Source organism: Channa argus, chromosome 12 (genome assembly GCF_033026475.1).
Source record: "Channa argus isolate prfri chromosome 12, Channa argus male v1.0, whole genome shotgun sequence".
Taxonomy (NCBI): domain Eukaryota; kingdom Metazoa; phylum Chordata; class Actinopteri; order Anabantiformes; family Channidae; genus Channa; species Channa argus.
Window position 1 is genome coordinate 2,444,998 of NC_090208.1, and position 22,522 is coordinate 2,467,519.

Genomic DNA, 22,522 nt, shown 5'->3' on the forward strand with positions numbered 1-22,522 from the left:
AAGAACAAGACAGAATTTTTAAAACCATGAAAAATAAATGACACATTAAAATAAATCAGTGTCTGAATGAGTTTTGTTCTTTTTCATTTCCATGATGTTTTTCTGTAGTAGAGGACGTCCTTCAAGAAATACTTTAAGGGTCTTAACATACTGCTGAAGGTCATGTCTGCAGTGTATGTGGACACTTGAAGACTCCTCTGATGCAGTGTCCACCTGTGTCCACAAAGAGGACAAAGTTTGTTGAATCTTAAAAAATAAAGTTAGAGTTGCTCAAATATGTCTTTAACAAAATAGCTGCAGTTTTCTACGTCTTTAATATTTGTTTCAGTTTCATGAAACACTACAAGTCCTGTTTAACAACAGTTAACAGTGTCAGCAGATTCTTATTAAAGATCCTCAGTCTTCAGAACTTTGATCTGTGTGTGCTTCTATCTGACAGACACATTTCAAATGATATGCAGGTCATCTTTGTATATGCTTTAACCTCCATATGACTCATATATTAACATCAATGCAGTCATCATATCAGTTTGCTGCTCTGTGTAAATGATCTGACTGAAAAAAAGACATTTTCAATGTCCATCAAATCTGTGCAGAACTTTCTCAACACTGTGGTTCTGATGGTTCTGACAGGGTGTGTTTTGGATGTTAGTGTATGAGCTCAGCTTGGGAGGCTCTGCCATCATTATTCATTTGGGTTCTAGAGGTTCTATTGCTGTGGACATGTGCTCCATCAGACAGAAAGAACTGTTATCCTCAATAATAAATCCAGAGTTATTTTTGGCTAAATCCACCTAAAGGCAAATGTGTTACAGAGGATTGATACTGAAGTACTGTGATAGTAACAGTTCATTTCTAGTTTCTTAAACACACCTCTGCTATAATCCACCCTGTGTCTTTGCATGGTTTCAGACACGCTCTTCAACTTTCTGTAAGACATCAGCAGTTTCTTCTACTGATGGAAGACCTGCTCTGGTGTCCTCACTAGAATCCAAACAAAGGTGAATGTACATGTTTGGTGACTGGTACAACTGCTAACTTAGTAACAGCTATTCTGGGGGATTTTGTTTGACAGCAGTTCATTGTCATGGCAAAACTGTAAGACAAGTTAGGAGGCAAAAAGGCAACTTACAAGTGAATGAACTCAACAGCTGGGTTCACACAAAGAACAAAGGGATGAGTCAATGCAAATCAACCTTCATACAATGTGGTCAGGAGTCTTAATTAACAAGTTCATGTTACTTTGTCCTTTTGTCTTCATTGTCTTTTAAGTCCTTGAGATTGATGATTTGTGCTGGTTCCCGTGGGCTCCCTTCTGGGAAGCAAATGTTGAGGTGTAGGTAGTTTTATGGTTGATATCTACCAGAGACATGATGTCTTGCTGGGGAGCAAAAGGTGAGGAGGCACTGGTGTAAACAGGTTTGATAGTGGGTCTGTGAGAAGTGTGAAAACAGTGAAACAGTGAAACAGTGTTACCTAGATCTTGAAATTTCCCTCGCATTCATGAAAATGTCCATACACGTCCAAATGTCTGTATCTAGCACAAACACCAAACTAGGACACGACATGTTTCCCACTCTCACCCAGACCACTTTGTCACCAGCCTCTTTGTCTCTTGCCCTGGTGAACTGCCAGTCTGCAGTGAACAAACTTGGATTACTGCAGTCTCCAACAATTGGTCCTTCTCTCACAGTCCTCACTCATCAGGTCGGGGGGTGGAACTGAACTCATTCTCACCTGGAACTGCACCACAGACAGCATCTTGGTCACTGCTCTGCATGTATCAGATCACTTCTTCATTCAACAGTCTTCATCCCTAGACCTTCATTCTCCCACCACACTTGGAACATTCTGCCGTAAGCTCAGGTCTCTCAACCCGGACCAGTTCTCTTCACTGGTCTCTGCAACTCTGCCCCCAACACAGGACGTCTCCACCCTCGATGCAGATGCAGCCATGGACAGCCTCTGCAATACACTTCTCATCCCTCAGCTTCTAATCCGTGGCTCACCGACTGGATCCTGTGTCATGGCAAAAATGACCATATCTGGTCTTAGACACATCAATCGAAGCTTTTGCTGCTGGGCAGAACATTTTCTGGAAACCTTTTCCCTTTTCAGCACTTTGATAAGCAGCTGTGAGCATGAAGTGACTCTGGGTCACTACAGTGTGGGATGGTCTGCTGTTAGATAGTAACTGACCTTGGAGCAGTTCTGCAAACACTTCAAGACTAAACATGGACAACATGGACATGGCAACACAAAAAATAATCATTACATATATTTTTTTGTTGAATAACTACATTTTGCTTCAGAAGTATAAGCATTATTTTAATAAAATGTATTTTTAAGGAGATGAATGAATCAATAAATAATTGACAAAGTTTAAAATGTGTCTCAGTTCGGACACTTTTTATTCCCTTCTGTCCTCACTTTGATCTAAAGAAACATTAGTATTACACATAGTATTTTACTTCATTAAGAGGTTTTACTTGTAGATCTGAAACATGATTGTATCACGCTTTAATGAGGGTTTTAGATTGGACCCAGAAAAGAGCAGAGGACAAAGGACTTATTTATGGGGAATGAAGGTAACCGGGGGAGAAGACTCGGGACCGGAGAGGGAGGTGGAAGTGGCTGGGAAGTGTTAGGGAACTCTGGGGAGAATGGAGACAGAGGTGAATGACAAATAGCACGAGGAAAAATAGGCAGGATAAGACTTACTGTGGGCGGAGGTGCAGAGCTACGACGTAGGGCAGGAGATGAGCACAGTAGGAGACCAGGAAGCGGGGGAGGACAACTTAAGGTGGCTGGCAGAAACCAGGAGGACAAAAACGGGAAGACCCGAACAAAGTACAACTAAAAAACAAAGTGACAACTAAGGGAAGTGGCAACAGAAGAGACGCAGGGAAGCAGACAATAACTCAGACCCTGATTAAAAGGTTAATACAAAAAATCTTCTTCATAAATAATAAATTCACCAGCTAGGAAACAGATGTTCAAAAGCACTGGTTAAACAGACTTAAACAGACGTCCACTGGGACACTGTCATCAGGCAAGCGGGTAACAGAGTAGCAACACAACATAGACTCTCAAAAACTAACATAGGAATCTCAGAACAGAAGAGCAGACAGAAACTCAAACTAGACCTTTAGCGAGGATTGTTTCAGGACCAGGGATAAGCTTGTCACTAGGAAGGTAGGAAAGACAATCTGGCAGAGAGGGACAGGTGAATGGAATGAGGCTGATTGGACATCAGGAGAGAGAGAAACAGAGCAGAGGAGAGAGTGCTGATCACCAGGGCAACAGGAGCCTGTCTCACAGCTGTGACAGATTGGTTCAGGTGTGGACAGTGAGGAGGTTCTTACCTGGTGTCAGCAGAGTCACCACACACATCACTTTGTAGGAAGCCATTGCTGCAAGTCTCAAGTCCTCACATCTGACATGGTATAAATACCTTGTTCTCCTTGACCTTGAGCAACACTGTTTGGTTTCTCCTGATGTCCTTGATGAAGACACTGCAGACATATGTCCCTCTGTCTCTGACCGTGGGGTTTTTCAGTGTCAGACTGAGGTCTTCAGTTTTCAGCAGCTCTTCCATCATCTCTGTTCAGTCTCCATAAACCTGGTTCTGTTCTTCAGTCTGGTCAGAGCCATTCTGATACACGTGGTTGATCATTGGTGGCTTTGGTTCCTCACGGCTCCACTATAGCATCCTCATGCAGGTTCCCTGTGGTTCTGAAGGGCAAATGGAAAGACTCCACCAGTAATAACACACAAAGGCCAATAGGTTGCACACATTACACAAGTACTCTGATGTACTCAAAGTATAAACAGAGTTAAAATGTGCATTCATATATGGAACACACTTAGGGGGGAAGTGGCTGCAGCTGCAGCCTGATTGACGCATTCCTCAATAATTCCTATTATTTTTTGGACACTTGCCAAAGTGCTGCATTAGACAGGTTTGTAGTTCACGGACAGAGAACTGTAGGGATGTCAGCGTTTTGTAGGCCAACGCAGAAGTTAGCTTCTTCCTGATTCCCTGAACAAAAAGATAACAGTCTTTTTTCATTGGCTTTTGGATTTTAGTGGAAAGAAGCTCCATGACAAACAACATTCTAAAATATTCATAATATCTTTCAGCAACATAAACTTCACAGATGAAACTGCTTTTATGTTACTGAAACTAAAGTACAATCACCACAAGTAAAGAGCTGCTGTTAGGCTGAAAACAAATCACACCATGGGCATGTGACCACTACACCTCTAACTTCTAATTTGATTTAGTTCACTTTCGCCTTCTTCTTATCGTGATCTGGTAAAGACAGTGACAAACAAGGTTGTAAAGAGTAGTTGAGTCCTATGCTATGACTAATTCAAAAAGCTTTTAGACAGAGACATTTCCCACAGTTATTTCACCTTTTCTCTTAATGACATTTTTGAATCGTTTGGGAACTGAGGATACCAACTGTTGCCATTCTGTGCCTTAACCCTGGGCACTTTCAGGATGTATTTCTGGAGACCATGGCAGTTTCAGTTAAACTGGCCTTTTCACACTTTCACATAACATTTAACGCACAATTGTTATTACTGTTATTATTACAATTATAGAAATGAGGTCATTTTTAAATAATTTATCAAGCTGCACATGGGATCATCTTTCCCTGAAGTCTGTTACTGGTCTGACACACATCTCACTCCTATTTGTTGAAAATCTGCAGGTGATCAAACTAATACGAAACCACAGTATGGACAGTTTTCTTTACTTAAATAAATGAATATTGATTGAATAGAATTAAGACTCCCGGACTCTCTGTGCCTATGATGGTAACTGCACAGTCTAATTTTCTGACGTATAATTTTTAGAACTTTCTTTTATTGCACAATGTGCATATGGGCAAATATAAACTCTGAATGTCACCTCAGTAAAGTCTGACTGACAGCTGAACCAGAAACTGATATTACTGCACATTTTGTTATTGTCACCTCATCTTATGCTCTGAGCAGTCCAACTACTTAAAGCTACAGTAATGTAGGTGCTGACCTTTGACCTCCAGCTGTTCTTCTGTGAGTGTCTGTTCTTCTCCATACATTCTAGCGATGCAGGCATATGTTCCACTGTCAGAGGGTCTTGGTTTCCTCAGGTTCAGGCTGAAGTCTCCACTTGTCAGAGCGTCTTTCCTCATTGATGTTCAGCTGCTGTAAAGCTGGTTTTGGTCTTTAAGATCATCACCGTTCTCCAAACGCTTGTGGATAGTTCAGGGATTAAGATCCTTGCGACTCCACATCACTGTGGTGCCCTGAGGAACAAAAGAGGTCCTACAGGACAGCAGGACAGACTCCTCTCCTGCATTCACCTCCACAGTGAAGACCTGCTGGGAAACTGTGACGACACAGACAGAAACATGAGTCACCTTTGTGCTGTGTCCTAATGTCCAGTGTGAACTGCAGGTCACATGATTATAGAGTGAGAATAGTGACTTTAAAAGTTAATTGAAAATGTCATTGAAATCAAAGCCTCAATTGAAAAAAGAAAAACTGACACAACTGTATTTCATAAAAGTTGTATGGTGCTGAAGAAATAGTTTGTGTAGACAAAAGCTGCATTAAAGAATAAAACATATTTTTAAAAAGATCCAATTTTAAAAATATTTAAAAAATGTCATTGTGTGGTTATAGTCTTATTTGTTTCTTTAATAATTTTATTCTTTTGAGGTTTTTTATGACAATCCTCATTATTTTCTTTCAGTTTTTTTTTTTTTCTTTTTGTAATTTTTAGTCATAACTTCCTGTCAGTGTTTTACTGTGAAGGGGGGGACTTTGAGTGGAACATATAATATTCCACTTAAAAGTCAGTGTAAAATATTAATAACATGTGCACTTGCTGAATGTGCAATAAATGTTATGTTGATGAAAAGAGCTTTTCCTTTTTTTGACAATTTAAAATAAATCAAACTTCAAACTTCAAAAGCAGATGCTTTTATCCAAAGTGACTTACAAGTGAGGTACAAGGCAGCAAAAATCTAAGTCAAGCAGAAAACATCAAAGCAAAGTCAGAAAAGTGATCACATTCTCTGAGATGTAAGTCGAGAAAGAGCAGAAAGGACGTTTTTTAATAGATTTAACTGCACAAATTTGCACAAGTTCTTAGTTTCCATCTGAATAAGAATTTGTATCTCGTGAAAATATGCTCATGATGCAGTTGAACAGAGATTAAAGACGTGATCTTACTGTGCAGGAGAATCACAAACACCAAAAATCTCTTCATCTCCCTTTAAAAACTGCAGCAAAGTCTCCTTGAATCTGCTTCTTCTAACCTGAGGCTTCACCAACAGCTTCAGGATGTTAGTTCACAGCCTCTTTCTGCTGCTCAGCGTCGATACTTTAGTTTGTATTTGTGAGAAAACCTTGTGCTACTTTCACTTTAACCTGATGCAGCTGTTGGAAACACTTGATGCAGGTTTCCTCACATGTATTTGATATATTTCTTCATAACTTAAACACCAGAAATGCAACAATCACGACTTCAAATACCAAAACTTTAACTCTTCACTGTTTCTGGCTGCTCCACACAACTATCACATCATATCATCAAGGTAAAACATTTCACTCAACAGCACATATTTGGCCTTTGTGTCGTTACAGTATCATCAATCAGATCCAGATCCACCTCCAGGCTCCAGAACCAGGATGTATTGTGACCAGCTGTTTCTCACTGTGGTTTATGAGCTTAAGCAGAAACTAGATCTATACACACATGAACACAAAGAACGTATTATGATTCCAAAGCTAAAATATCAAAATATAAAAAGCAGCCAAACAGACTGAGCTGCTAAATGAGCATGTTGCTCTGTTGTAGTTTGCTCAGAGGGGAAACAAAGACAAAGAGCAGAGCTGCCAGTTCAACCATCTGTTGGTTTTTTGGTATTTCTGTAATTATTGGACTCGTGTTTGTCACCATCTTGTGGAGTAAAATAATATGCGCATGTTTCCATCCAGCCTGTGAATCAAATGCACCTGATGAACCAGAATAATCCATTTAGTTTCAGTCCCATAGTGTGAGACCACTGCTCTCTCTCAGACCAGATGAATATGTGGAGCTCAGTTTTAATAATGAGTCCAATAAGGGAACAAGAGCTCATTTAGACTTGATGAATGAACAATGAATTACACAGAGATCCTGTTTCTGGTGGGTTTACTGTTGGATTACACTAACTGCTCTTTGACTTTTCTTCACTTATATTCATCTTAGAATTTCCTTTTGTGATCCATGGGATCAGCTGACCAATCCAAGAAACAGATTGTGTGAGATGTTTGATTGATTGATGATCATCAACCTGATGTTACTGAGAAACAAAGGCACAAAGACACTTTGTGTTGATCAATCCTGTGAAAAAATGAGGACATTTCCTATGGAAGTATTGATGTTTCATTAGTGCCTCTTCCATCTTGGCCCAGTTGTTTTCCTGCCTGCTAACAAGCAGTCACCCAAACAGCTGCCTGAGCCCACAAACCTTTAAAGAAACCAGAACCAACTGCTTCTGTTAGTTCAAGTTAGCCAGAAACCAGGAAACTAGGGCAGTAACATCATAGTAGCCAGTCTGCTGCTGGAGCCATCACATATTGAACTCATCTTAGCCAGAAACACACAGAGCTGGTCTAAGATTAGTAGCACGTGTCCCCTGTGGAACTATGGGAGAACCTTATTTTCCCACATTTACTTTGGACCCTGAGCCTGGTTCTGTTGGAGGTTTCTTCTGTTAAAGGGACTTTTTTCCGCTCCACTGGGGGGTCTCTATAATTCTTTGGGGTCTAAGATGACTTTGTTTTTATAAATGTGCTGGATTGAACACGTTCAAGTAAAAAACAAATACTTGGTAAAATGTAGAGATTCGATAATTAAAAAATGGCAAAATTAATACACAACTAAATCATAGTTTAGTGACGCACACAAGAAAAATCTAAAATGCAAACTGTGTGTGTGTCTATTTATTAATCGGTGTCACCTCTACATTACTGTGTGTTTGTATAAAGCTGTTTGACCTGAAGCAGGTCAAAAGGCTTCAAATAAACCACCTCCTTCAGCTAAAAGTGAAACTAAAGTGTCAGTAGATTAGAACCATTCTGAACCTGCAGTTAGTTTAGGAAGAAGCTGATTTAAGGAGGATTTGTTGCAGTTTTAGCAGGAAGATGAAGATGTTTGTGGAGTTTGTGATCTTCATACACGGTAAGAGAAACTTCCTTTGTCCCACACAACTGACTTTAGTGGACTGTCTGCAGTCATCTGGAATGGAAGCACAGCCTTTGTCATCTGAAGTAACTGCAGCTCTGTGGCTGCTGATGAAGCTTCAGAAAAGAAACATACATATATCTGATCTGTGGGAAGCAACAACTGTTTTTGAAGCAGAAATGGGACAAGCTGCTGGAAACATCCAGAAAATGGGGTCCAGTCCCTGGACAGGTCGCCAGTCTGTCTCAGTGTCCACACAGACAGACACACACAGACAGACACACACAGACAGACCACCATTCACTGTAGTTAAGTAGATTTTTCAGACGTCTGTACTTGAGTATTTCGTACTTTTCCTACATTTGAACACAAATAACTTTCTACTCGTTACCTCTTCAAAACAGGCTGCTTACTTGTTCTATTGTGTTTGAGGGGAAACATGGAGTGTTGTTCTTCAGCTCTGCTCGGCTGTTTCTCAGGAACAGTTCATCACACCAGCAGCTTCATACAGTGTGTTATCTCAACAGTCCAGCTGTGTCCTAACGTTAGCTCAGTAACTACAGGACCCTCCCTACATGTTTGTATGAACATAGAATGAGTTTACTCTCCACATGTAGTTCAAACCACAGGGTCAGTGGTTTGACTCCCAGTCCAAGTGTCCCTGGGTAAGACACTGAACATCACAGTTGTCCCTAGTGTCTGCTGCTTAGTTGTAAGTCACTTTGGATAAAAGCGTCTGACTGTTGTCAGTAGTGTTGGTAGAAGAGAAACTGTAACACTGGTTAGTTTGTTTCCTATAGTGACTTTGTTCCAGTGTGTGTGTGTGTGTGTGTGTGTGTGTGTGTGTGTGTGTGTGTAAGCATGTCCTCATTGCAGTGTGTGTGTGTGTAAGCATGTCCTCATTGCAGTGTGTGTGTGTGTGTGTGTGTGTGTGTGTGTGTGTGTGTGTGTGTGTGTGTGTGTGTGTGTGCATACAGCCAGGGGGGCTTGTCCCCAACACAGCAGAATATTTTGCTTTATCAAATAAATGCTCTTAGAAATTCACTGCATAAAGACAAAGTCAGTGTTTTCCCCTGTTGGTTGTGGTTGTGGTCTCTGTCTAACGCACTTTAAAGCTCAGTTAGACCTGACAGTGAATAGTGGTGGATGAACATAGAAGAAGTTTCACTGCTTCTTTTTTGTTAAAACATTTAAACATCATGTCAACCTCACATGTAAGTCACTTTGGATAAAAGCTTATGACAAATCACTTAATGTAAATGTTAAATAGAATCATGACTAAAATGAAACAGATGACATCAGGGGGTCACCCAGGAGTCTTAGTGTACAGCAGCAGAACTATGAGCTGGTTCAGAGTGAATGAGCAGTTTTAACAATAAGTTATTAAAGACGAAGGTTTTAAGCCTGGACTTAAAAGTAGAGAGGGTGTCTGCTTCCTGAATCTGAACTGGGAGCTGGTTCCACAGGAGAGGAGCTTGATAGCTAAAGGCTCTACCTCCCATTCTACCTTTGGAAATTCTGGGAACCACCAGCTTGAGCTTTTTAGGATATCAGGGGTGGAGATTTCAAGTACCAGGAACAAATACTTACATTTTAGTCATTGCCAATACTGAGTACTGTTACAACTGATTTCCTTCCAGTATGAGTTGCTGGACAGTAAATGCTCGTCCATCAACTAAGTAAATCCAACAACAGCAGATATTGTCATGGATTCCTCTGACAAATCAAATATGGCGGTGACAGGTGTTTAATAAATGGAGCAACTTTTGCTGAAAATAACAAAAAGAGAAACAAAGCACAGATTTAAGGTGAGATCCTGGTGGAGAAGTGTGGACAACATGGACTATAGAGTTTAAACAGGAATATGAAGGTAAAAGAACTTTGAAAAACATGGTGAACGTCATGTAACGTTCTAGTTATAAAACCCTTGTTGTTACAGATGTCAGTCGCAAATATTAAAGGTTTTCTTCTTGAGAAACATGAGTAAGACTGTTAGTAACTAGATCTTTAGATTCATTCAGCAGTAGTGTATGAGCCAAACAAGGGGGTTAGTTAGTTACTTTTTTTATGTAATTTTTGCTTGTGTGTGTAGTGTAATTGTTTATGTAATGTGTGTTTGTGATGTGTCTATGTACTGATGATGTCTTTAGTGACATCATATGGCTTGATAGTTTGCCTTTGATGATTGCCTTTAAGTTTGTTGACCAGTGGTCAAGGAAACAATGCAATGCTAAGGGTTTGTTAAGGACAGATGCAGTTTTTAGCTCAGCTACTGAAGGGTGCAGACGTGACACAGTAACTAGAGCAAGAAAGGTGTGGACTGCAACAAGGTAGAAGAAAAGGGTTCTGTGTTTAGCTGTGGAGGCACATGGTTTCTTACCGAGTTCTACGAGTCCTGCAAGTCCTGTCAGTTCAGACATACTTTGGGAAACTTGTTTGATGAAACAGTGAGTGAACGTGCTTGTGAGATCACTGTGCTTAAAGTTGTATGTACAATTGATCCGTCATCGGCTAAGTTGAGAAGCAAGTACAATAAATGTTTGTCTAACAACGATCTCTGGAGTGAAGTATGTGCTGAAGAGTCAGGAGCGTCAGATTCGAGTAAGATCACCTCTACAAGTAGTATAACACTGAACGTGCGTGTAGAGCATCGTGACTGTTAGACAGTTAGACAGCCCTAACCCCCTCCTCCTCCCCTCCACGTGGTGGATGTCATGATGGTTCACTTATCAGTTAACAGTTAGATGGCAACCAAAACCCTAGGGGGGGGGGGGGGTGTGTGTGTGTGTGTGTGTGTGTGTGTGTGTGTGTGTGTGTGTGTGTGTGTGTGTGTGTGTGTGTGTGTGTGTGTGTGTGTGTGTGTGTGTGTGTGTGTGTGTGTGTGTGTGTGTGTGTGTGTGTGTCACCTGTCAGTCACGAGCCATGTGCTCGGGCACCCCCACTGCTACAGCGATTGTTGCTGCTGCATTTAAAAAAACGACCTCGGTTATTATCATACGTGCTATTGCTGCTACTGCTCCTTACAATATCAAATATCTTTGGAAAAAATGGCATATTTTACAGGTGAGTGTTTTTCCAGGCTAAATGAGATTCTTCTAAATCTCTGGAACAACACTTCCTTTCTAACTTGTGTTGCCTGCTTTAAGCTGTGAACTTGTGAATTGTACCATGGAGATCATCTCCTCTGATTCACCACTTTCTTTTTCAGAGGGACAACTGTATCTAGTATCATACGCAGTGAGGCTGCAGAATCGTTGACTAGATAATCAAGTTGTGCAGGAGTAACATTAAGGTTGAAAGATGATGATAATGAGGAAAGAATCAATTCTTTAAATTTGTTGACAGCTTTTTCACTTAAGCATCTGCTATAGTGGAATTTTTCTATAACTGCTGTATAGTCCGTTATTGTAAATTCAAATGTTATTAAAAACTGGTCAGACAGAAGAGAGTTGTGAGGAAATATGGTTAAATTATCCATTTCAATTCCATACGTAAGGACAAGGTCTAACGTGTGACTAAAACAGTGAGTGGGTTTATTTACATTTTGGGAAAAACCAATTGAATCTAGTAATGAATTAAACGCAGTTACTGTCAGCATCTACATGAATGTTAAAGTCACCTACTATAATGACTTTATCTGTACTAAGCACTAAATCAGATAGAAAATCAGAAAATTCAATCAAAAACTCTGAATAAGGGACTGGAGGACGGTACATGATAACAAATAATAGTGGTTTTTGAGTTTTCCAGTTTGCGTGTGAAAGGCTAAGAGTAAGACTCTCAAATGAGTTATAACTATGTTTAGGTCTAGGAATTATTGATAAGCTAGAGTGAAATATTGCTGCTACTCCTCCACCTCGGCCTGTGCTTCTAGGAACATGATCATTAATATGACTCATTTAAACTGACATATTCTTCCTGCTGCAACCAAGTTTCAGTGAGACAAAATAAATCGAATTGATGATCATTTATTAAGTCATTTACTAACAGAGATTTAGAAGAGAGAGATCTGATATTTAATAATCCACATTTAATAGTTTTGGGTTTTGGTTCAGACATAGTCTCTATGGGGCAAAGAGCAGTGTGGTTAAGATCATAACATTAAAATAATAAAATTCTCTGGGTGAAAAGTTAGAATCCATAACAGCTGCATTTTGTCTGTTGGTAACGTCAAATTCTATAAGTGTCTCAGACTGTTTATACCTGTGGATGTTGTCGGGTGTTGGAGCGGAGGATGCAGGAGAGGTGAGCACATCAGAACTACAGGTGTTTCCAATGATTCAGTTCTGGCGAGGCCCCGACAGGTCCAGAGGATTCCACCAGATCCAGCCGTTTTCCCATTGGAGGCTGATTTATAACATTGTTGTATAGCTGCCAGTTATATTATGGAGGCGTGTGACAACCAGGGGCCCAAGAGTTTGTGTGTGTGTGTGTGTGAATATATTTTTAAATCAACATCTGATTCATCAATGTGAACATTAATTGTGCAAACTGCAACAACAAAAGAGAACAGAAGAGTGTGTGTGTGTGTGTGTGTGTGTGTGTTTAGTTAAGTTCTCGTCCTGCAGCATGGAAATTGCTGCTCTCTACAAATGCACCTGTTACACTTGGTGCAGATGGTAGAAGACGTCTTTTTTTAGGTCTTTGCTGTCCACTCACTGTATTTTCAGGAAGCTCAGTGTCCTCTCCACTTTCAGAGGAAGGGTCAGAGCCAAGTGGAGGACTCCAGTGAGCATTCTGTGTCAGACTCCCACTGGAAGCTTGTGTCTTATTCAGATGAGTCCTGCTGCTTGTTGCTAGATAAAGGCTGCATGAGCATTTCTAAAATGCCTCTTCATTTTTGCTGCTTTTCTCCTTCTCTGCTCACTGATGAAATGACCCCTCAGCCAAGCTGCAGGTTTATCTTTGGCTGTGAAACACTAACAGTTGTTGGGCAGGAGGCACATGACACACATCCCTCAAAATGATTTAATGTTTGCTACTTTTGAACAACTGTGAAGTTCTTTAGGTGATTTATTTAAAAAAAGTTGTTGTTGTAGGATGATGTAATAGTTGTTTGTACGTGTACATTGTTGCCACTGAGGTGTCCAGAGGGTAGTAAATGTGAGGAGGCCACAAGGGTTAAAGCACATGGATCTGCAGTTCCTCTGATCTCCACCAGATGCTGCTCTGATCAAACTGACTGTACTGAAGTGAATGAGAAACTTCTCTCTACAAAGTCAGTGCAGTTTTTCCACAAGTTCAGCTTCCAGCAGATTCTCTGAACTTCTTCTCATGGGGCAGAATTAAAGAGCAAGTTCTGCACTAATTAAATACTAAGGATTAAAGCTTGTTGCTTTGTGGGTTAATGACTGTTAATGTCACAGCTGAATTACACAAACACACCAAAGTAGAAATAAACACATGCAGCCTCAAGTCTTCCAAAGATGTGAGGTTTCTGGACATTTTAGTGCAGACATGCAGATTAAACCATTGATGTATTCAAACTTCCTCAGTAAAGACACCAACCTCTGTGATGAGCAAACATGTATTTTTGCAGATTGTCTGGAAGCAGAGGCTTCATCAGGTCCAGACTTTGACTACTTTGAAATCAGATTTTCAGTTTCAGCAATGACTGTGTCCAGGATGTTAAAATAAAGTGAGAAAAAGCAACAGATGTTATTCAGCTGTTAGTGTTTTACAACACCACATGAGACTTGGAGGTAAAACTTATTTATTGTACAGTCCAGGTAAACACGTCCAAATGGGTGAAGCTGGTAGATCATTAACAGGTCCAAGGTCAAAAGTACAGGAAATACAAATGAAAATGAAAGCACTCACTGATCCATATGTTTGTTGGATGAAATCCTCCTGGATGTGTCAGACTGTCCTCAGTTGTCTTCTTCAGGATTCTGTCCCCGTAGCTTCTTCATATTCTCACAGCTTGTGTTCCCAGCAGTAACAATGATCCTTTGCTGTGGTCTTTTTGCTGACAGCAGCATCAGATGTGGATGGAAATGTTGGGCTTCATTCAGACAAATGTTGAGTTTCCAGGCTGCTCACACTGCAGAGGACACATTCACTTTGTCCCAGTCCTTCAACACCTGTCCAACCACAACACCTTCACATCACTTCTTACAAGATTGAAACAAACCAAATCAAAGCTTTGATTTCTTCTCCTCACTGAGAGAAACACATCAAGTGTCTCCACGTCTCCATCAGTCCTGTCTTTTCTCTGAGTATTAGTCCTCCTGCTGAAGATGTGATGGACAGATGGAAGGAAAAGATGTGAGAAAAGAGGAGTTCAGACAGTCAGCAGTCATTTGAAGTGGATGTTGAAGCAGAAATGGTTTGAGTTTGTGATTTTCCTGGTCTGGACTTTAGGAGGTGAAACCTCAGGTGAAGATGAGCAAGAATTAAAAAAATTTGTAAAGAGCCACAGAACAAACTCCAAGACACAGCAGCAGCAGTGAAACATGATATAAAGTTACGTTACACAGAAATGGGATAATATATTGACTTTATGTTAGAAAGTTGGTAAATAGATTTTTTTGGTGTCAAACCAAAACCTGTGTATCATCCAAAATAGGATCACAAAGATACTTCTCTGAGTTACACATATACACAAATGAAAACATTCTCTATTTAACTGATAAAGAAGAATTATTTTCTTCTCTCACAGGTTTTCTCTAAATATCTGGCTAATTTAAATGTTTATATGTAAAAAAAAAAAAGTCTCTGTGCATCATTCATATTTAAAAATCAGTGTAGTTCCTAATAAAAAGGCCAATAACAAACCAAACAAAAACTCATTTTCTTTATCATTCAGAGAACACAGTGAACAAATTTGCTTTTCTTCTTCTAAACTGAGACACTGTCCAGTTTCAGCAGCAAGGGGCAAAACAGCAGATCTGAGCTGAAAACACAGGAACTTTTTCTCTTTAATACAGGTGTATTGAAAGTGTTATGGTTTCTGTGCTGTATGTCTGCTGTACCCTACTGGTGTTGTTCTGTCAGGAATGCAGTTTAATTCAGAAAAAGGCTCATTAAATCCAACCTGCAGTTTGTGTTTTCAGCCACCAGATGTCACAAAGTGTCGTCCTCATCCTCAGTCCACATCAATGAATCTTAATGTCTCTGGAGACATTAACAACATCTTGGTGAAAACTAGTTTTAAATCTTATCTGTCACACAGCTGCTGTCATAACTCTGTTTATGTGACTTTGTCAGATGATGTGATGGACAAAAGATGTCTTATAGATAGTGTCTCTGTCCCTTTAACGTGGGTCATGATGAGATTACATTACTGTTTCATACATGTTCAGTCAACCTGTTTCCTAAAAGGTTCATAAGCAACTAAACTGTAAAATCATTTTGAAGGGAACATTTGATATTTAGATTATAGCTCACTGCAACATGTCTTTAACAAATAACCTGATACATTTATCTACAGACATGTGAACATTTGTCCATCACTCTATCTGAGTGGTGAGCTGGTAAAGTGATGTGCTTTAATGTCAGATTTGTGAGTTTAATTCGAACGTTGTTCCATGACAAAAACATAACCAATGATCAGTTTTAAAGTATTTTCATTATTTATTAAAATAAGTTCTCCTCTCTTCCTCTAGTTGTAAGCACAGGTCTACAGATCACCAGTGTGATGAAATGCTGCACTGTAAATGTTTGTGTGTAAATATTGTTAAATGTTACATGAATTAGCAGCTCCTCCTTTCTCATCTCAACATGTACTGCAGTGACTTTTCCACACAATGACACAATGATTTCTAAACAAATACTTATGCAGTTATTTTCCTTATACTTTAGTATTAGAATTCACTTAAAAGCGTCTCTTATCCTTAAGTGATGACAGTTCGCAAGTCGGCCTCTAAAACTGCAGATCTGACCTGAACAGTAGGTTTAGGTTTGAGTATATCACTTTATCAAAATTGGGTCCATAAATTTGACCTGAAGATTTCAGCCCATTGAGATCCACGCTGCCAGCAGAGATCTCAGTCTGCTGCCCCGCTGGCAGGACAAGTGCAAGACTCAGTATGGGTCTGGGTCTTCTCAGGGTCTGAGTCTTTGAGGTTCAAAGATGTTGAATTTTCATCCCAGGACTGACGCTGTGTTGAGTTTTTGATGCAGACCTCTCTGCCAGAGAATGAGTGATTTTGAAAGATGAAATCTGCTGTCAGCTGTTGGCTAAACTACAACAACCACCTCCCACTGCTGTCAATGTGGTTTGTGTATTAGTTCCCAGAAGGAAGAGACAGCAAGAGGAGAGTGAATTGAAAAGAAGAATGAAAAACAGAAACTTACTCCAAAAGGGAGGACAGGAGAAAATAAACTAGGGGAACTATGAAGTTAAAACAAAGAATAATAGCATTATAATAGTATTAATAATAATAGCAAAAACATCATAGTCCATGGAGATTCCTGTCTAACTTCTTTTGTCAGCTTGTCCATCACCAGAGCAAACAAGAAGGGGCTCAGAGCTGATCCTTGATGCAGTCTCCTTGTCCACTGTCCTCTTTCCAGATGACACACCGAGTACCCTCCTACCTTTCTCCCTGATCACATTATCTGTAGTGGTCCAGTCATCTGGAAGCACCTCCAAACCACCCAGAGTCTGTCTCAGCTCCTCCCTGAAAACTACACAACATTCTTCCTTTTTCAACTTCCACCACTTCGTCCTCTGCTCTGCCTTAGTCCTCTTCATCTTCCTCACCACCAGAGTCACTTTACACACCACCATCCTGTGTTGTCTGGCTACACTCTCCCCGACCAACACTTTACAGACACTGATCTCTTTCCGATTACAGCGTCTACACAAGATGTCGTCCACCTGAGTGCTTCTACCTCCACTCTTGTACGTCACCCTATGTTCCTGCCTCTTCTGAAAGAAAGTGTTTACTACAGCCATTTCCATCCTCTTTGCAAAGTCAACCACCATCTGTCCTTCTGCGTTCCTGTCCTGAAGACCAAACCTGCCCATCACATTCTCATCACCTCTGTTCCCTTCACCTACATGTCCATTGAAATCTGCACCAATCACCACTCTCTCACCTCTGGAGATGCTCTGCATCACTTCATCTAACTCACTCCAGAATTTCTCCTTCTCTTCTAACTCACATTCTACCTGTGGTTCATAACCACTCACAACATTGAACATCACCCCTTCAACTTCCAGCTTCAGACTCATCAACCTGTCTGATACTCTGTTCACCTCAAGAACATTCCTCACAAACTCCTCTTTCAGTATAACTCCTACTCCATTTCTCTTCCTATCTGACCCATGGTAGAACAACTTGAACCCTGCTCCTAAGCTTTTAGCCTTGCTACCTTTCCACCTGGTCTCCTGGACACACAGTATGTCCACCTTCCTTATCTGCATCATGTCAACCAACTCCCTGGTCTTCCCTGTCATAGTACCAACATTCAAAGTCCCTACTGTCAGTCCTACATTCTTAGCTTTCCTCTTCTCTCTCTGCCTACGAACACACCTTCCTCCACTTCTTCTTTGTCTTCGACCAACAAGTAGTCCAATTTCCACCGGTACCCTGCAGGTCAACAGCACCGGTGGCAGTCGTTGTTAACCCGGGCCCCGACCGATCCGGTATGGAAGTCAGATGTGTTTTATATTGGATGCCCTTCCTGACACAACCCTCTGGATTTATCCAGACTTGGGACTGGCACAAGAAGACAATGACTTGTGTCGCCTTGCGGTTGCATTGTCTTTGTAATTTACTATGAAAATATAATAGATATGTTTAGTTGTTTACTGGATTTACTCAAGTATCATTTTGTGTCCTTGGAGTTACTCTATGCAGCAATGGTTAGAAAGTCTGTTTAATCATCTCACAGCATTTCTGACTATTTCTGTGGAAAAACTAATGTGGTTCAGTCCACACAGTAACAAAGTGTCCTTCCTTTTATTATAAAGTAACTTTGGTTACTTTAGCAACAATGTCATTTCTAGTTTCTCTGGCTCAGTAAAAATATTCTGGACATACAGCAGTTACATTTTAGTCTCAATGGTTCTCAGTATTTCTGTTCATTCTATGGGTGTGGCCTGTAAATTACTTGTGGGTATTTATGTCGATATGTTTACTGCAGTATTTTGCCTTTTGAATGTACTGTATGTTTGCTGGTCCTTTAAGCAGCAGATCAGACCAGAACAAACACAGTTGGTCCAGTTTGTCTGACTCATGGGCCACTGGTTGGAAGCTGAAGTCTTTGTGCCACAGATCAAAACATTTTCCCAAATGGACCCATTCTGTCTGTGTGTCCTCACAGTTTCCCAGCATGTCTCAGCTGTGGACATGTATGAGGGGGACCAGTTTGTCCTGCTGCACTGTCAGTTTCCCACTATTGATTTGGACAATCCCACAGTGGTGTGGAGCCGCTCTGATCTCAGTCCTTCAACCGTCCACCAGCGTCAGCAGGAAGGTGATGAACTTAAAAACCAGAACCAGCTTTACAGCGGCCGAACATCGATGATGCCTGATGCTCTGGAAACTGGAGACCTCAGTCTGAATCTGACAGAACTGCAACTGTCTGACAGTGGAACCTACACCTGCTCTGTCAGAGATGGATTTGGACGACAACGAAGAGTGACAGACGTGCAGCTGCAGGTCAAAGGTCAGTGACAGGTCAGAGGTCAGTGCTGTAGATACAGGTCAGAGGTCAGAGGTCATGTTGTTGTTCATTTTCTCCACAGAACGATTTCCATCCTGGGCCAAAGCTCTCCTGGTTCTCCTGGTTCTTCTGATTGTTGCTGGGGGTCTTTTAGTACATTTCCGTCACTATTTCATGTCAGGTATGTCTCTACTACTACATTACCCATAATGCTGATGGTTCACATCTTTACTCTTGTTGCTCCTTGACTGTTGAGACAGACTGAGAGTGAGGAACAAATCAGAACCAAACTGAGAATCAGTCACAATAAGTAGTTCCTGAGTGTCTTCATGGGACAGTGAGGTCCTGTTACCATCAGAGATGCTGCTGCTGTCTGTCCACATGATGCTGTGCTTTGTTGTCCTCTCAGGCTACCAGGTGGAGGTGGATTCAGGGGTGAAGTCTGTCCAGCTGCCCTGTAAAACCACAGTTTGTCTGCCTGTAGACGCCAGAGTGGAGTGGAAGAACTTTAAAGACAAGATGATACATGTGTATCAGAACGGCTCTGACCAGCCTGAAAAACAGTTCAGTCATTACAAAGGTCGAACAGAGATGAAGAGAAACCTGCTGAAACCTGGAGACCTCAGTCTGACCCTGAAATACCCCACAGATGAAGAAACAGGAGCCTGCAGCTGCACCGTCTACAGCAGGGAGGGAAACATCCTGATGAAGAAAGTAGTGATGCTCCAGGTCAAAGGTCAGTATAAATGTTTAAGATAAGCTGTTTTCAGTCTTGCAGGTTCTTAAAATGTCTTAAAATGTCTTAAATTCTGGTTGGACAGATATTAATTATTTTAGTCACGTCACCTTAAGAAATCCAGTTCACACATGCAGAACAGGAAGCACAAAATATGAGACCTGAGACCTCCAGCAGATTGTAGGAGCACTCGTTTTTGTAACAGTTCATCCTGCCTCAGAACCACGTTTTCTGTTAACACGAGCTACTAATTCACTGCCCACTTGTGCTACGAGGACTTTAAAACAAACGTAGACTTCATGGTCAAACTAACAGGCTGGAAACACTGCAGGGTGTGGTGTCATGGAGCACAGAGCCAATCAGAGTGAACTGGAAAGATCCAAAACTGAGACCAAATAGTTTGTTGTGAGTCTAAAGTGAGCTAACATGATGTGATTTGAACAGTTCAGCTCATCTTGTTGTTAGTAACTTCACAGCTAGTTATCGTCACTATATCAACTAGTTAAACTAGAGCTACAGTAACTAACACTGTGCATCTTTGACTTTTTTTGTCATCACAACAGTAAAATGATCAGGTAGTTTTAGTTGTGAGCAGCTGAGAAACAACAAGAGTTATTAGGTGTCAGCTGTAGTAGCAGCAGCTCTGGTCAAATGAATCACTTATGGAACCTTTGATCAACTTGGTTAAATGTAACTGGTCTTATTTGTCTGTCTCTGAATTGACTAAAGAAACCAAAGACTGATGAGGTGTGTGAGTCCTGCCGTCACACTGGGCCGTGAGGCCTCTAGATTAGTGGGACTCATCAGATTGATATGAATGAATCACTGAAATATAAATTAGAATGAATATTATTTGAACTCTGCCTGTTTATATCACTGTGTCACTGATGTGGGGTTGAGGGGGCTGCAGCTCCTGTGACTGACTTTATTCAGCTGTTGCTATGGTGACTCACACAATCTGAGATCTGCTGATTAACTCAGAATGAGAAACTCAGAATGAGAAAAATAAAGTTCACTGAACTGAAAACAGTTTCTCTCTCAGGGTTTGTCAAAACTGCTTTCTGAAATATCAACTTTAGATCCTCAGTAAAACCTGGATCCTGTCAACATTTAGTTTGTAACTTTCACTGATAGGAAACAAACATGTGTTTGACTTCATATCATTTACTGAGTGTTAGTGAAGTCAGATGATGGGACAGTGATTCTCTGTCAGAGACAGGAAATAAAGGTTTAACAACCAAACTGAGGGACTGAAGACAAAGACAACACTGTCTCTGTTACATGGAGACATGGAGACATTTCAGACTGGAACCAATCAAACATGTTTTCACTTCATCCACTCAAAGAAAATGTGTCAGAGCTGCTGCTGCTGTTTGTCCACATGATGTTGATCTTTGTTGTCCTCTCAGTCCCACAGGTGGAGGTGGATTCAGGGGTGGAGTCTGTCCAGCTGCCCTGTAAAACCACAGTTCACCTGCCTGAAGACGTCACAGTGCAGTGGAAAAACAGTATAGACTGGACGATACATGTGTATGAGAACGGCTCTGACCAGCCTGAAGAACAGTTCTATCTTTACAAAGGTCGAACAGAGATGAAGAGAAACCTGCTGAAAACTGGAGACCTCAGTCTGACCCTGAAATACCCCACAGACTGGGTGGAAGACACCTACACCTGCACCGTCTACAGCAGGGAGGGAAACATCCTGATGAAGAAAGATGTGAAGCTCCAGGTCAAAGGTCAGTTTAAAGTCTTTATGCTAAGCTAACTGTTGTTAATCTTTATACTAAGAGAAACTGCAGTATTACTGTTAGTATGTTTCTATGAATGTATTTCACTTTATTTCATGACTCTAACAGTGAATTGAAATGAATGAGAGAGAGAGGGAGACAGAGAGAGAGAGAGAGAGAGAGAGAGAGAGAGACAGAGAGAGAGAGCGAGAGGGGGAGAGAGACCTTGACATGTTGCATGTTGTTGTTCCAGTTTTTTCTACCTCTTCCTGCTCAAAACATTCTACAATGTTGTGAGCAGGAAGGAGGACGAGTGAGAGACAGAGACGTTAAATTAATACATTTGTCTTTTGCACAGCCAACATGAAACAGTAGTTTATGGGACATTCTGTCCTCAGGTTTTATCATTTGTGGCTTTTTGCACTGAACATTACAGAAGAAGAGAAACTTTAGAACAAAATCACATATTAAATTATAATATTGCTCTTAAAATTCTTTCTGACTGTCTTCTGTCTCCTCTGCAGAGAGAACTCAGGACAAAGATGAGACAGTGGACATCAGGAACAGAAGCAGCTCCACTGATCCACTCTGATGGCTGAACAATCAGTTTGATCAGTGTGTTGATCAATCTTTGATTATTGATCTGATCTGACTTTGGATCAGAGACAAAATGGAAGTGAAGGAGCTGATGGATGAAGACAGGAAGACACTTTGTCTTCTTGTTCACTCCTGACTCTAACACACTCACTTGATCAATGATGTCACATGTCGATCTGTCAGTTGTGAGGAAGAAGAGGATGAAGAGGAAGTGACAGTGGACAGTCTCAGTTAGAGGAGGAGACATAAAGTCGACTGATTAAAGTTCATCAGTAAATCATTGATCGATCAGAAAAACTCCACCATCTTTGTCTGTAACCAGCTTCTCCTGGAACCAAACACACAGTGACTGAGCACCACCCGTCTGGCTGTGGAGGCCACAGAAACTAACTGCAGCTGCTTCCTCATTTGAAATCCAGACACATGTTGGAGCAGGAACCAGATCTGGAATCTGACAGTGGACAAGAGGAACAAGCTCAGCAACAAAGACTAAAGCAGGATGTTTCTGTGAGGTCAACACTGTCTCCAGAACAGCTGATTTTGTCCTACAACACTGAATCAAACGTCCTGATTCTGTTTCCCTTTGTTACCTGCTGCTGTTCTGGTTCTTTCTGT

At 40.9% G+C, this 22,522-nt stretch overlaps 1 protein-coding gene and 1 long non-coding RNA gene across 6 annotated transcripts in view; both read right to left on the minus strand.

Moving 5' to 3' along the window:
* Positions 1-22,522, minus strand: part of LOC137136989 (muscle M-line assembly protein unc-89-like) — a 296,309-nt gene that overhangs the window by 208,163 nt on the left and 65,624 nt on the right. The window lies entirely within an intron of this gene.
* Positions 1,587-6,272, minus strand: LOC137137088 (uncharacterized). The gene is made up of 3 exons (XR_010915675.1): positions 6,232-6,272; positions 5,045-5,383; positions 1,587-3,735 (listed from the first exon to the last, which is right to left on the minus strand). It is a non-coding gene; the product is annotated as an uncharacterized lncRNA (long non-coding RNA).